Source organism: Pelobates fuscus, chromosome 2, assembly GCF_036172605.1.
Source record: "Pelobates fuscus isolate aPelFus1 chromosome 2, aPelFus1.pri, whole genome shotgun sequence".
Lineage (NCBI taxonomy): Eukaryota > Metazoa > Chordata > Amphibia > Anura > Pelobatidae > Pelobates > Pelobates fuscus.
The window spans coordinates 370728732-370742530 of NC_086318.1; the positions used below are offsets into that span (position 1 = coordinate 370728732).

A 13799-nucleotide genomic window follows, 5' to 3' on the forward strand; every position below is an offset into this window, starting at 1 on the left:
CGATGGAAATTCATTCATTCATTATGCGCGATTTAATTGAACCAGATGAATTTAACATAAAAATCAGTTCCCTCAATACCGAATAGCCTTAAATTAACAAAGTCAAACCATTAATTTCAAATTTCGTACATTGATCACAACATGGCATTGAACAATGTTCTATTTCCCTGATTTTACGCCACAAACTCCTGAAATAACTCCCAAACCGCCAAATGCCCAAACGCTATCAATAGCATCAAAATGTATTGGCACTATTAGTAAACTCCCGAACACTCACTATACGCATTCGTATGCATTACTTTTTGCTTAGTCTCTTGGGCTCATGAACCATCATGCTGCACTGACAGGTTGGAATTGGCAACACAATATCATTTTAGAAAGGAGTAGGAAAGTAGCCAATTAAATAGGCCTATACAAAATTGCTATTCTAAGTATATTTTTATTTCTCACATGTCCTAGTATGATGTAAAATATATGGATACAAAAAGGTTCCCACTAATCTAATTTTTACACGACACAAGGATAGAGCAGATCACAGCACCTAAAGGTCCCACAAAGTAGGTGGATCCTCCAAAGAGTAACCTATACCCAAACAAAAATTGGTCATAATATTGAAGTTAGGCATTACCCCCAACTTGTTATTTTCCTTACTCATTAGTTTAAGGCATACATGACAAAGCCACATGCGCTGCATGGTTTCTGGGGTACCTCTTAGTGAAATTGGTGTGACATACTGAAATACTTTCATGAAACTAACACGGATTTGGGCCAACAAACCATTTCCTAATAAAAGAGATATATAGCTATTTAATTTTTGTTTTCCAAACGGAAATTAAATTAATATGTAAGGAAATAGGCACATGCAATATACAAATATAAAGTAACTTGAATTTCCATATAGCCACCCTTAACCTCTAATTGCAGTGTAAATACTAGATGATGTAGGTAGACCTGGGCAGTTTACTAGACTGGAATGTGTAATTACATGTAACAACTGGACTCATTTTACAATGGGAATCAAAAAGGGAAAATATTGTAATAGACATATTAGTCATGTAAAGCTAATAAATTACTAGTCTAAGTTCCAAACATTAGGCACTAACCAAGATTCAGTGAATTCATGGACATACCAACATTGATATATATATGTAAACCATATATAGTATTGAAATAAACTTTTACTATGCAAATGAATATTCACTATCATATAGATCTCCTGACCAGAACAAACAAAGTTGTAGAAAAATAATACATTATGTTGGAAAATTGTTACATATAATTTATATCTTTTTCTGGCTTGTTCTTGTGTTTTTCCTTTTCTTTCTCTTTGAGAGAAGGAATGTATGTCATTTTATGACTTGATTGTTGTATGTTAAAGTTATACGTACAAATCAATTTAAAAAAAGAATAAAAGAGATCCTGGGAATAAAATCAAAGAAAAAGGTAACTTTTCTGTTGAAAAAAATCAGTATGTTAAGCCACGCCTACTCTGTTATTTATGCAAATGATTAAGTTCACATTTAACCCCTTAAGGACACATGACGTGTGTGACATGTCATGATTCCCTTTTATTCCAGAAGTTTGGTCCTTAAGGGGTTAAGAATATTTTACTCTAGAAATTGCTGTCATGTCATTTCAATTCTATTTTTGTAAACAAATTTGATAGATATTGCAGTAATCATCTACAATGTAAATCAAGGTTTAATAAAACTGATTTTTTGGAAAATGGAATATTAAATTATGATGTCACTTTAACCTTAATGCTTGTCTATTAACCAGGCATATAATTGACATGCAAGGTTCTGTTGTGATTATAGCTCTATTGCTTATTGTTTAACAGCTTTTTCTATAGTAAGAAAAAGCCTTTATTTGTTCCAAAAATAGAATAGATATTTTACAATTTTACTTTCCATATCATTTTCTGTACATTGCTTTAATTGCATGGATGTTTCGGTTCAAATAGTTGTCAACTAGATTTGGGCACCTCCGAAATTTTTGTTTCGTATGAATGCATTTGTACGGAAAAAAATTGGTTTTGTCAGAAGAGAAATCTGTCCATTTTTACATTCATTTTCGATGGAAATTCATTCATTCATTATGCGCGATTTAATTGAACCAGATGAATTTAACATAAAAATCAGTTCCCTCAATACCGAATAGCCTTAAATTAACAAAGTCAAACCATTAATTTCAAATTTCGTACATTGATCACAACATGGCATTGAACAATGTTCTATTTCCCTGATTTTACGCCACAAACTCCTGAAATAACTCCCAAACCGCCAAATGCCCAAACGCTATCAATAGCATCAAAATGTATTGGCACTATTAGTAAACTCCCGAACACTCACTATACGCATTCGTATGCATTACTTTTTGCTTAGTCTCTTGGGCTCATGAACCATCATGCTGCACTGACAGGTTGGAATTGGCAACACAATATCATTTTAGAAAGGAGTAGGAAAGTAGCCAATTAAATAGGCCTATACAAAATTGCTATTCTAAGTATATTTTTATTTCTCACATGTCCTAGTATGATGTAAAATATATGGATACAAAAAGGTTCCCACTAATCTAATTTTTACACGACACAAGGATAGAGCAGATCACAGCACCTAAAGGTCCCACAAAGTAGGTGGATCCTCCAAAGAGTAACCTATACCCAAACAAAAATTGGTCATAATATTGAAGTTAGGCATTACCCCAACTTGTTATTTTCCTTACTCATTAGTTTAAGGCATACATGACAAAGCCACATGCGCTGCATGGTTTCTGGGGTACCTCTTAGTGAAATTGGTGTGACATACTGAAATACTTTCATGAAACTAACACGGATTTGGGCCAACAAACCATTTCCTAATAAAAGAGATATATAGCTATTTAATTTTTGTTTTCCAAACGGAAATTAAATTAATATGTAAGGAAATAGGCACATGCAATATACAAATATAAAGTAACTTGAATTTCCATATAGCCACCCTTAACCTCTAATTGCAGTGTAAATACTAGATGATGTAGGTAGACCTGGGCAGTTTACTAGACTGGAATGTGTAATTACATGTAACAACTGGACTCATTTTACAATGGGAATCAAAAAGGGAAAATATTGTAATAGACATATTAGTCATGTAAAGCTAATAAATTACTAGTCTAAGTTCCAAACATTAGGCACTAACCAAGATTCAGTGAATTCATGGACACACCAACATTGATATATATATATGTAAACCATATATAGTATTGAAATAAACTTTTACTATGCAAATGAATATTCACTATCATATAGATCTCCTGACCAGAACAAACAAAGTTGTAGAAAAATAATACATTATGTTGGAAAATTGTTACATATAATTTATATCTTTTTCTGGCTTGTTCTTGTGTTTTTCCTTTTCTTTCTCTTTGAGAGAAGGAATGTATGTCATTTTATGACTTGATTGTTGTATGTTATAGTTATACGTACAAATCAATTTAAAAAAAGAATAAAAGAGATCCTGGGAATAAAATCAAAGAAAAAGGTAACTTTTCTGTTGAAAAAAATCAGTATGTTAAGCCACGCCTACTCTGTTATTTATGCAAATGATTAAGTTCACATTTAAGAATATTTTACTCTAGAAATTGCTGTCATGTCATTTCAATTCTATTTTTGTAAACAAATTTGATAGATATTGCAGTAATCATCTACAATGTAAATCAAGGTTTAATAAAACTGATTTTTTGGAAAATGGAATATTAAATTATGATGTCACTTTAACCTTAATGCTTGTCTATTAACCAGGCATATTATTGACATGCAAGGTTCTGTTGTGATTATAGCTCTATTGCTTATTGTTTAACAGCTTTTTCTATAGTAAGAAAAAGTCTTTATTTGTTACAAAAATAGAATAGATATTTTACAATTTTACTTTCCATATAATTTTCTGTACATTGCTTTAATTGCATGGATGTTTTGGTTCAAATAGTTGTCAACTAGATTTGGGCACCTCCGAAATTTTTGTTTCGTATGAATGCATTTGTACGGAAAAAAATTGGTTTTGTCAGAAGAGAAATCTGTCCATTTTTACATTCATTTTCGATGGAAATTCATTCATTCATTATGCGCGATTTAATTGAACCAGATGAATTTAACATAAAAATCAGTTCCCTCAATACCGAATAGCCTTAAATTAACAAAGTCAAACCATTAATTTCAAATTTCGTACATTGATCACAACATGGCATTGAACAATGTTCTATTTCCCTGATTTTACGCCACAAACTCCTGAAATAACTCCCAAACCGCCAAATGCCCAAACGCTATCAATAGCATCAAAATGTATTGGCACTATTAGTAAACTCCCGAACACTCACTATACGCATTCGTATGCATTACTTTTTGCTTAGTCTCTTGGGCTCATGAACCATCATGCTGCACTGACAGGTTGGAATTGGCAACACAATATCATTTTAGAAAGGAGTAGGAAAGTAGCCAATTAAATAGGCCTAAACAAAATTGCTATTCTAAGTATATTTTTATTTCTCACATGTCCTAGTATGATGTAAAATATATGGATACAAAAAGGTTCCCACTAATCTAATTTTTACACGACACAAGGATAGAGCAGATCACAGCACCTAAAGGTCCCACAAAGTAGGTGGATCCTCCAAGGAGTAACCTATACCCAAACAAAAATTGGTCATAATATTGAAGTTAGGCATTACCCCAACTTGTTATTTTCCTTACTCATTAGTTTAAGGCATACATGACAAAGCCACATGCGCTGCATGGTTTCTGGGGTACCTCTTAGTGAAATTGGTGTGACATACTGAAATACTTTCATGAAACTAACACGGATTTGGGCCAACAAACCATTTCCTAATAAAAGAGATATATAGCTATTTAATTTTTGTTTTCCAAACGGAAATTAAATTAATATGTAAGGAAATAGGCACATGCAATATACAAATATAAAGTAACTTGAATTTCCATATAGCCACCCTTAACCTCTAATTGCAGTGTAAATACTAGATGATGTAGGTAGACCTGGGCAGTTTACTAGACTGGAATGTGTAATTACATGTAACAACTGGACTCATTTTACAATGGGAATCAAAAAGGGAAAATATTGTAATAGACATATTAGTCATGTAAAGCTAATAAATTACTAGTCTAAGTTCCAAACATTAGGCACTAACCAAGATTCAGTGAATTCATGGACATACCAACATTGATATATATATGTAAACCATATATAGTATTGAAATAAACTTTTACTATGCAAATGAATATTCACTATCATATAGATCTCCTGACCAGAACAAACAAAGTTGTAGAAAAATAATACATTATGTTGGAAAATTGTTACATATAATTTATATCTTTTTCTGGCTTGTTCTTGTGTTTTTCCTTTTCTTTCTCTTTGAGAGAAGGAATGTATGTCATTTTATGACTTGATTGTTGTATGTTAAAGTTATACGTACAAATCAATTTAAAAAAAGAATAAAAGAGATCCTGGGAATAAAATCAAAGAAAAAGGTAACTTTTCTGTTGAAAAAAATCAGTATGTTAAGCCACGCCTACTCTGTTATTTATGCAAATGATTAAGTTCACATTTAAGAATATTTTACTCTAGAAATTGCTGTCATGTCATTTCAATTCTATTTTTGTAAACAAATTTGATAGATATTGCAGTAATCATCTACAATGTAAATCAAGGTTTAATAAAACTGATTTTTTGGAAAATGGAATATTAAATTATGATGTCACTTTAACCTTAATGCTTGTCTATTAACCAGGCATATTATTGACATGCAAGGTTCTGTTGTGATTATAGCTCTATTGCTTATTGTTTAACAGCTTTTTCTATAGTAAGAAAAAGCATTTATTTGTTCCAAAAATAGAATAGATATTTTACAATTTTACTTTCCATATCATTTTCTGTACATTGCTTTAATTGCATGGATGTTTCGGTTCAAATAGTTGTCAACTAGATTTGGGCATCTCCGAAATTTTTGTTTCGTATGAATGCATTTGTACGGAAAAAAATTGGTTTTGTCAGAAGAGAAATCTGTCCATTTTTCCATTCATTTTCGATGGAAATTCATTCATTCATTAGGCGCGATTTAATTGAACCAGATGAATTTAACATAAAAATCAGTTCCCTCAATACCGAATAGCCTTAAATTAACAAAGTCAAACCATTAATTTCAAATTTCGTACATTGATCACAACATGGCATTGAACAATGTTATATTTCCCTGATTTTACGCCACAAACTCCTGAAATAACTCCCAAACCGCCAAATGCCCAAACGCTATCAATAGCATGAAAATGTATTGGCACTATTAGTAAACTCCCGAACACTCACTATACGCATTCGTATGCATTGCTTTTTGCTTAGTCTCTTGGGTTCATGAATCATCATGCTGCACTGACAGGTTGGAATTGGCAACACAATATAATTTTAGAAAGGAGTAGGAAAGTAGCCAATTAAATAGGCCTATACAAAATTGCTATTCTAAGTATATTTTTATTCTCACATGTCCTAGTATGATGTAAGATATATGGATACAAAAAGGTTCCCACTAATCAAATTTTTATACGACACAAGGATAGGGCAGATCAAAGCACCTAGAGGTCCCACAAAGTAGGTGGATCCTCCAAGGGGTAACCTATACCCAAACAAAAATTGGTCATAATATTGAAGTTTGGCATTACCCCAACTTGTTATTTTCCTTATTCATTAGTTTAAGGCATACATGACAAAGCCACATGCGCTGCATGGTTTCTGGGGTACCTCTTAGTGAAATTGGTGTGACATACTGAAATACTTTCATGAAACTAACACGGATTTGGGCCAACAAACCATTTCCTAATAAAAGAGATATATAGCTATTTAATTTTTGTTTTCCAAACGGAAATTAAATTAATATGTAAGGAAATAAGCACATGCAATATACAAATATAAAGTAACTTGAATTTCCATATAGCCACCCTTAACCTCTTATTGCAGTGTAAATACTAGATGATGTAGGTAAACCTGGGCAGTTTACTAGACTGGAATGTGTAATTACATGTAACAACTGGACTCATTTTACAATGGGAATCAAAAAGGGAAAATATTGTAATAGACATATTAGTCATGTAAAGCTAATAAATTACTAGTCTAAGTTCCAAACATTAGGCACTAACCAAGATTCAGTGAATTCATGGACACACCAACATTGATATATATATATGTAAACCATATATAGTATTGAAATAAACTTTTACTATGCAAATGAATATTCACTATCATATAGATCTCCTGACCAGAACAAACAAAGTTGTAGAAAAATAATACATTATGTTGGAAAATTGTTACATATAATTTATATCTTTTTCTGGCTTGTTCTTGTGTTTTTCCTTTTCTTTCTCTTTGAGAGAAGGAATGTATGTCATTTTATGACTTGATTGTTGTATGTTATAGTTATACGTACAAATCAATTTAAAAAAAGAATAAAAGAGATCCTGGGAATAAAATCAAAGAAAAAGGTAACTTTTCTGTTGAAAAAAATCAGTATGTTAAGCCACGCCTACTCTGTTATTTATGCAAATTATTTAGTTCACATTTAAGAATATTTTACTCTAGAAATTGCTGTCATGTCATTTCAATTCTATTTTTGTAAAAAATTTTGATAGATATTGCAGTAATCATCTACAATGTAAATCAAGGTTTAATAAAACTGATTTTTTGGAAAATGGAATATTAAATTATGATGTCACTTTAACCTTAATGCTTGTCTATTAACCAGGCATATTATTGACATGCAAGGTCCTGTTGTGATTATAGCTTTATTGCTTATTGTTTAACAGCTTTTTCTATTGTAAGAAAAAGCCTTTATTTGTTCCAAAAATAGAATAGATATTTTACAATTTTACTTTCCATATAATTTTCTGTACATTGCTTTAATTGCATGGATGTTTCGGTTCAAATAGTTGTCAACTAGATTTGGGCACCTCCGAAATTTTTGTTTCGTATGAATGCATTTGTACGGAAAAAAATTGGTTTTGTCAGAAGAGAAATCTGTCCATTTTTCCATTCATTTTCGATGGAAATTCATTCATTCATTAGGCGCGATTTAAATGAACCAGATGAATTTAACATAAAAATCAGTTCCCTCAATACCGAATAGCCTTAAATTAACAAAGTCAAACCATTAATTTCAAATTTCGTACATTGATCACAACATGGCATTGAACAATGTTCTATTTCCCTGATTTTACGCCACAAACTCCTGAAATAACTCCCAAACCGCCAAATGCCCAAACGCTATCAATAGCATGAAAATGTATTGGCACTATTAGTAAACTCCCGAACACTCACTATACGCATTCGTATACATTGCTTTTTGCTTAGTCTCTTGGGCTCATGAATCATCATGCTGCACTGACAGGTTGGAATTGGCAACACAATATCATTTTAAAAAGGAGCAGGAAAGTAGCCAATTAAATAGGCCTATACAAAATTGCTATTCGAAGTATATTTTTTTCTCACATGTCCTAGTATGATGTAAAATATATGGATACAAAAATGTTCCCACTAATCTAATTTTTACACGACACAAGGATAGGGCAGATCACAGCACCTAGAGGTCCCACAAAGTAGGTGGATCCTCCAATGGGTAACCTATACCCAAACAAAAATTGGTCATAATATTGAAGTTAGGCATTACCCCAACTTGTTATTTTCCTTACTCATTAGTTTAAGGCATACATGACAAAGCCACATGCGCTGCATGGTTTCTGGGGTACCTCTTAGTGAAATTGGTGTGACATACTGAAATACTTTCATGAAACTAACACGGATTTGGGCCAACAAACCATTTCCTAATAAAAGAGATATATAGCTATTTAATTTTTGTTTTCCAAACGGAAATTAAATTAATATGTAAGGAAATAAGCACATGCAATATACAAATATAAAGTAACTTGAATTTCCATATAGCCACCCTTAACCTCTAATTGCAGTGTAAATACTAGATGATGTAGGTAAACCTGGGCAGTTTACTAGACTGGAATGTGTAATTACATGTAACAACTGGACTCATTTTACAATGGGAATCAAAAAGGGAAAATATTGTAATAGACATATTAGTCATGTAAAGCTAATAAATTACTAGTCTAAGTTCCAAACATTAGGCACTAACCAAGATTCAGTGAATTCATGGACACACCAACATTGATATATATATATGTAAACCATATATAGTATTGAAATAAACTTTTACTATGCAAATGAATATTCAATATCATATAGATCTCCTGACCAGAACAAACAAAGTTGTAGAAAAATAATACATTATGTTGGAAAATTGTTACATATAATTTATATCTTTTTCTGGCTTGTTCTTGTGTTTTTCCTTTTCTTTCTCTTTGAGAGAAGGAATGTATGTCATTTTATGACTTGATTGTTGTATGTTATAGTTATACGTACAAATCAATTTAAAAAAAGAATAAAAGAGATCCTGGGAATAAAATCAAAGAAAAAGGTAACTTTTCTGTTGAAAAAAATCAGTATGTTAAGCCACGCCTACTCTGTTATTTATGCAAATGATTAAGTTCACATTTAAGAATATTTTACTCTAGAAATTGCTGTCATGTCATTTCAATTCTATTTTTGTAAAAAATTTTGATAAATATTGCAGTAATCATCTAACATGTAAATCAAGGTTTAATAAAACTGATTTTTTGGAAAATGGAATATTAAATTATGATGTCACTTTAACCTTAATGCTTGTCTATTAACCAGGCATATTATGGACATGCAAGCTCCTCTTGTGATTATAGCTCTATTGCTTATTGTTTAACAGCTTTTTCTATTGTAAGAAAAAGCCTTTATTTGTTCCAAAAATAGAAGAGATATTTTACAATTTTACTTTCCATATCATTTTCTGTACATTGCTTTAATTGCTTGGATGTTTCAGTTCACATAGTTGTCAACTAGATTTGGGCACCTCCGAAATTTTTGTTTCGTATGAATGCATTTGTACGGAAAAAAATTGGTTTTGTCAGAAGAGAAATCTGTCCATTTTTCCATTCATTTTCGATGGAAATTCATTCATTAGGCGCGATTTAATTGAACCAGATGAATATAACATAAAAATCAGTAACCTCAATACCGAATAGCCTTAAATTAACAAAGTCAAACCATTAATTTCAAATTTCGTACATTGATCCCAACATGGCATTGAACAATGTTCTATTTCCCTGATTTTACGCCACAAACTCCTGAAATAACTCCCAAACCGCCAAATGCCCAAACGCTATCAATCGCATGAAAATGTATTGGCACTATTAGTAAACTCCCGAACACTCACTACACGCATTCGTATGCATTGCTTTTTGCTTAGTCTCTTGGGCTCATGAATCATCATGCTGCACTGACAGGTTGGAATTGGCAACACAATATCATTTTAGAAAGGAGTAGGAAAGTAGCCAATTAAATAGGCCTATACAAAATTGCTATTCTAAGTATATATTTTTTTTTCTCACATGTCCTAGTATGATGTAAAATATATGGATACAAAAAGGTTCCCACTAATCTAATTTTTACACGACACAAGGATAGGGCAGATCACAGCACCTAGAGGTCCCACAAAGTAGGTGGATCCTCCAATGGGTAACCTATACCCAAACAAAAATTGGTCATAATATTGAAGTTAGGCATTACCCCAACTTGCTATTTTCCTTACTCATTAGTTTAAGGCATACATGACAAAGCCACATGCGCTGCATGGTTTCTGGGGTACCTCTTAGTGAAATTGGTGTGACATACTGAAATACTTTCATGAAACTAACACGGATTTGGGCCAACAAACCATTTCCTAATAAAAGAGATATATAGCTATTTAATTTTTGTTTTCCAAACGGAAATTAAATTAATATGTAAGGAAATAAGCACATGCAATATACAAATATAAAGTAACTTGAATTTCCATATAGCCACCCTTAACCTCTAATTGCAGTGTAAATACTAGATGATGTAGGTAAACCTGGGCAGTTTACTAGACTGGAATGTGTAATTACATGTAACAACTGGACTCATTTTACAATGGGAATCAAAAAGGGAAAATATTGTAATAGACATATTAGTCATGTAAAGCTAATAAATTACTAGTCTAAGTTCCAAACATTAGGCACTAACCAAGATTCAGTGAATTCATGGACACACCAACATTGATATATATATGTAAACCATATATAGTATTGAAATAAACTTTTACTATGCAAATGAATATTCAATATCATATAGATCTCCTGACCAGAACAAACAAAGTTGTAGAAAAATAATACATTATGTTGGAAAATTGTTACATATAATTTATATCTTTTTCTGGCTTGTTCTTGTGTTTTTCCTTTTCTTTCTCTTTGAGAGAAGGAATGTATGTCATTTTATGACTTGATTGTTGTATGTTATAGTTATACGTACAAATCAATTTAAAAAAAGAATAAAAGAGATCCTGGGAATAAAATCAAAGAAAAAGGTAACTTTTCTGTTGAAAAAAATCAGTATGTTAAGCCACGCCTACTCTGTTATTTATGCAAATGAGTAAGTTCACATTTAAGAATATTTTACTCTAGAAATTGCTGTCATGTCATTTCAATTCTATTTTTGTAAACAAATTTGATAGATATTGCAGTAATCATCTACAATGTAAATCAAGGTTTAATAAAACTGATTTTTTGGAAAATGGAATATTAAATTATGATGTCACTTTAACCTTAATGCTTGTCTATTAACCAGGCATATTATTGACATGCAAGGTTCTGTTGTGATTATAGCTCTATTGCTTATTGTTTAACAGCTTTTTCTATAGTAAGAAAAAGCCTTTATTTGTTCCAAAAATAGAATAGATATTTTAAAATTTTACTTTCCATATCATTTTCTGTACATTGCTTTAATTGCTTGGATGTTTCGGTTCAAATAGTTGTCAACTAGATTTGGGCACCTCCGAAATTTTTGTTTCGTATGAATGCATTTGTACGGAAAAAAATTGGTTTTGTCAGAAGAGAAATCTGTCCATTTTTCCATTCATTTTCGATGGAAATTCATTCATTCATTAGGCGCGATTTAATTGAACCAGATGAATTTAACATAAAAATCAGTTCCCTCAATACCGAATAGCCTTAAATTAACAAAGTCAAACCATTAATTTCAAATTTCGTACATTGATCACAACATGGCATTGAACAATGTTCTATTTCCCTGATTTTACGCCACAAACTCCTGAAATAACTCCCAAACCGCCAAATGCCCAAACGCTATCAATCGCATGAAAATGTATTGGCACTATTAGTAAACTCCCGAACACTCACTACACGCATTCGTATGCATTGCTTTTTGCTTAGTCTCTTGGGCTCATGAATAATCATGCTGCACTGACAGGTTGGAATTGGCAACACAATATCATTTTAGAAAGGAGTAGGAAAGTAGCCAATTAAATAGGCCTATACAAAATTGCTATTCTAAGTATATTTTTTTTTCTCACATGTCCTAGTATGATGTAAAATATATGGATACAAAAAGGTTCCCACTAATCTAATTTTTACACGACACAAGGATAGGGCAGATCACAGCACCTAAAGGTCCCACAAAGTAGGTGGATCCTCCAAGGGGTAACCTATACCCAAACAAAAATTGGTCATAATATTGAAGTTAGGCATTACCCCAACTTGTTATTTTCCTTACTCATTAGTTTAAGGCATACATGACAAAGCCACATGCGCTGCATGGTTTCTGGGGTACCTCTTAGTGAAATTGGTGTGACATACTGAAATACTTTCATGAAACTAACACGGATTTGGGCCAACAAACCATTTCCTAATAAATGAGATATATAGCTATTTAATTTTTGTTTTCCAAACGGAAATTAAATTAATATGTAAGGAAATAGGCACATGCAATATACAAATATAAAGTAACTTGAATTTCCATATAGCCACCCTTAACCTCTAATTGCAGTGTAAATACTAGATGATGTAGGTAAACCTGGGCAGTTTACTAGACTGGAATGTGTAATTACATGTAACAACTGGACTCATTTTACAATGGGAATCAAAAAGGGAAAATATTGTAATAGACATACTAGTCATGTAAAGCTAATAAATTACTAGTCTAAGTTCCAAACATTAGGCACTAACCAAGATTCAGTGAATTCATGGACACACCAACATTGATATATAAATGTAAACCATATATAGTATTGAAATAAACTTTTACTATGCAAATGAATATTCAATATCATATAGATCTCCTGACCAGAACAAACAAAGTTGTAGAAAAATAATACATTATGTTGGAAAATTGTTACATATAATTTATATCTTTTTCTGGCTTGTTCTTGTGTTTTTCCTTTTCTTTCTCTTTGAGAGAAGGAATGTATGTCATTTTATGACTTGATTGTTGTATGTTATAGTTATACGTACAAATCAATTTAAAAAAAGAATAAAAGAGATCCTGGGAATAAAATCAAAGAAAAAGGTAACTTTTCTGTTGAAAAAAATCAGTATGTTAAGCCACGCCTACTCTGTTATTTATGCAAATGATTAAGTTCACATTTAAGAATATTTTACTCTAGAAATTGCTGTCATGTCATTTCAATTCTATTTTTGTAAACAAATTTGATAGATATTGCAGTAATCATCTACAATGTAAATCAAGGTTTAATAAAACTGATTTTTTGGAAAATGGAATATTAAATTATGATGTCACTTTAACCTTAATGCTTGTCTATTAACCAGGCATATTATTGACATGCAAGGTTCTGTTGTGATTATA

The 13799-nt window shown here is 31.6% G+C and overlaps 7 non-coding genes across 7 annotated transcripts; all 7 read right to left on the bottom strand.

Moving 5' to 3' along the window:
* Positions 1–524: 524 nt before the first annotated feature.
* On the bottom strand, positions 525–668 carry LOC134591842 (U12 minor spliceosomal RNA). The gene has a single exon (XR_010088557.1). It is a non-coding gene; the product is annotated as a U12 minor spliceosomal RNA (small nuclear RNA).
* Positions 669–2598: 1930 nt separating this feature from the next.
* On the bottom strand, positions 2599–2741 carry LOC134591808 (U12 minor spliceosomal RNA). The gene has a single exon (XR_010088528.1). It is a non-coding gene; the product is annotated as a U12 minor spliceosomal RNA (small nuclear RNA).
* A 1856-nt stretch (positions 2742–4597) lies between these two features.
* Positions 4598–4740, bottom strand: LOC134591780 (U12 minor spliceosomal RNA). The gene has a single exon (XR_010088504.1). It is a non-coding gene; the product is annotated as a U12 minor spliceosomal RNA (small nuclear RNA).
* A 1853-nt stretch (positions 4741–6593) lies between these two features.
* LOC134591826 (U12 minor spliceosomal RNA) lies at positions 6594–6736 on the bottom strand. Its single transcript, XR_010088543.1, has one exon. It is a non-coding gene; the product is annotated as a U12 minor spliceosomal RNA (small nuclear RNA).
* Positions 6737–8590: 1854 nt separating this feature from the next.
* LOC134591752 (U12 minor spliceosomal RNA) lies at positions 8591–8733 on the bottom strand. The gene has a single exon (XR_010088481.1). It is a non-coding gene; the product is annotated as a U12 minor spliceosomal RNA (small nuclear RNA).
* A 1854-nt stretch (positions 8734–10587) lies between these two features.
* Positions 10588–10730, bottom strand: LOC134591823 (U12 minor spliceosomal RNA). The gene has a single exon (XR_010088541.1). It is a non-coding gene; the product is annotated as a U12 minor spliceosomal RNA (small nuclear RNA).
* Positions 10731–12584: 1854 nt separating this feature from the next.
* On the bottom strand, positions 12585–12727 carry LOC134591664 (U12 minor spliceosomal RNA). The gene has a single exon (XR_010088405.1). It is a non-coding gene; the product is annotated as a U12 minor spliceosomal RNA (small nuclear RNA).
* Positions 12728–13799: the final 1072 nt, after the last annotated feature.